Source organism: Adiantum capillus-veneris, chromosome 30 (assembly GCF_014529385.1).
Source record: "Adiantum capillus-veneris isolate H3 chromosome 30, ASM1452938v2, whole genome shotgun sequence".
Classification (NCBI taxonomy): domain Eukaryota; kingdom Viridiplantae; phylum Streptophyta; class Polypodiopsida; order Polypodiales; family Pteridaceae; genus Adiantum; species Adiantum capillus-veneris.
In genome coordinates, this window is record NC_140960.1 from 63,661,196 (window position 1) to 63,663,405 (window position 2,210).

Sequence of the window (2,210 nt, forward strand, 5' to 3'; positions counted from 1 at the left end):
ACAGCACCCAATGCATACATTAATCAATGTTCTTTACTAGAGGCTCAGTACAAGTACATCCTCTCCACATTCCATCTAGTAGAAGAAATGAATGTTGATAGAGAAATAGTGAATTTAAAACTTCGTCCCTTGGCCTGCAAACTCAATTGCTTTTCAACCATAGCTTTAATAGTGTACCATTTCCCTTTTCCTAATTAAATAACACACACGACTAATGTGATTTTGTGTGGTAGACCAAGATAATCATCCAACAAGGTTATCCTTGAAAAGTCTCGCCGTCATATCTTCGTTTTTTCCCAAACCATAGAATGCATAAGTAATTCTAGTGTGACATAACATGTGATAATATAAAATTGGCTTCTATAAAATAAGTCAGAGAAAAGTATGGTGAATCTTGGCTTTTATGAAAAAATTCAAGAAAGTAAGGTGAATATCTAAGTGAGACTGAACCAGATAACAGTTTGAGCTGATGCTCCAAATAAAAAAAGGTACTCAAGTGCTAAGGGAGGCAAGTTTATGCATAGATATCGACGAGGTTGAAAGATGGTCGCCCACTGTACGTCTCAAAGGCAGTCACACATATCAGAAGGGTACGACTATTGCCCCTTGCTTGCTTTTCAAAGCCAAAAAAAGGAAAAGTGCTATTAATTGATGAATCAGTTGAGGCTCTACAGTTAATAGTACCAAGGCTTTAAATAGCTTTAAATAAAAGCCTTGTCCCACACTCAACAGTGAAATCTTTGAAAGCATGCAACTTGGGAAGACTGCACATTTTGTTGTCGATTGGGTGCGTTTCCACTGTATATCACTATCGATTACATATAACAGGGCTACAAAAACGTTCATTAGACTTCCACTTATGGACATGTTACCTCCTGCCAGCAATTCAACTTATCTAAGTTCAGCCTTCGAAGTAAAGGCAAGCTTCAGCTTTACAAGCTCTAGATATTTGGAATCAAATGCTTTACACTGCTTATGAACCTTATTTTGCCGAATTTCGCTGCGTATGGGTTAATGCAGGTGTATTCAAAATTTTGTTCCGAAGGCATGGCTACTTGATCCCCCGTGCACAATAAAAATCCTGTAAGCCACTCAATTGAGTGAACCCCAGTGTAGTGAATAGAATTCAATGATGAATTTCCAATTTCACCTTAAAAGAATTGAATTGGTTGCCTATGGTAGTTTTTGAATGAGGACCACACTGTCTCCTCTAAGAAACACCTGCAAGGCGGCCAGAAACAAAAATTTCACTTACCATTACTACACAAATGTTTTTGCACCATCTCTCTCTCTCTCTCTCTCTCTCTCTCTCTCTCTCTCTCTCTCTCTCTCTCTCTCTCTCTCTCTCGCTGCTCCTGCCCTTGCGCTGCCCTCCTGCCCCCGCCTCGTGCTGCTCCCCCTGTTCCTGCCCCCCCTACTCCCGCTCCCACTGCTACCCACGCGCTTTCTCGCTCTCCCCCCTCGCGCTCCCCTGCAACCCCCCCCACCCCCTTCGCGCTCTCCCTGCAACCCCAACCCTAAGCGCTCCAACACCAACCCTACCCCCCCCCCCCCCCCGCCAGCCCAAGCGTAGAGAGAGAGTGGGGAGGGATTTTAGGCGCAGAGAGAGAGAGAGAGAGAGAGAGAGAGAGAGAGAGAGAGAGAGAGAGAGAGAGAGATGAAATGAAATGTTATATTAACGTCTTCAAAAGGCCAAAGTGACCTATGAGACCAAAAAGTTACAATGTGGTGGCTCTCATACAAAGTCAGAGTAACAAGACGACAAAATGACAGAATGACAAAATGACAAAATAAAATACTATGGAATCTTAAACTGCTAGGTGTGGACTAGGCAGATAGCTAGATTACATGAGATCCAGCATCGATTGCTGGCGGATGTCATCAATCTCCTCCATGGCCAGTAGTCTGACCGGGCGTCGTGCATGTCGGGCCAAAGTGACCCGAATCCTCTGATGCAGCATCCGTCGATGCTGTGTAGTCCTCCGCAGTCGTGGGCGTCTGGATCTCCCCAACTCAGTCGCTCGGTCGATCAGTATGCCTCTGGTGTAAAGCGACGAGCTCTGCTGTGGTAGTAACTCCTCCGGGTGTCCAATGGCAGCTCTAAAGAAGTCTGTGATCTGTCTCTCTCATCAGGCTCTCTCTGTGTCTGCGCAGCTCGAGCAAGAACAAACCCAATCATCTCTGATCCTCGTACCGCATGACTCTAGAGA

At 44.8% G+C, this 2,210-nt stretch overlaps 1 long non-coding RNA gene across 1 annotated transcript; it reads right to left on the reverse strand.

The window, feature by feature from the left end:
- Window positions 1-629: 629 nt before the first annotated feature.
- Window positions 630-1,227, reverse strand: LOC147418082 (uncharacterized). Its single transcript, XR_015187329.1, has 2 exons — window positions 1,151-1,227; window positions 630-1,081 (listed from the first exon to the last, which is right to left on the reverse strand). It is a non-coding gene; the product is annotated as an uncharacterized LOC147418082 (long non-coding RNA).
- Window positions 1,228-2,210: the final 983 nt, after the last annotated feature.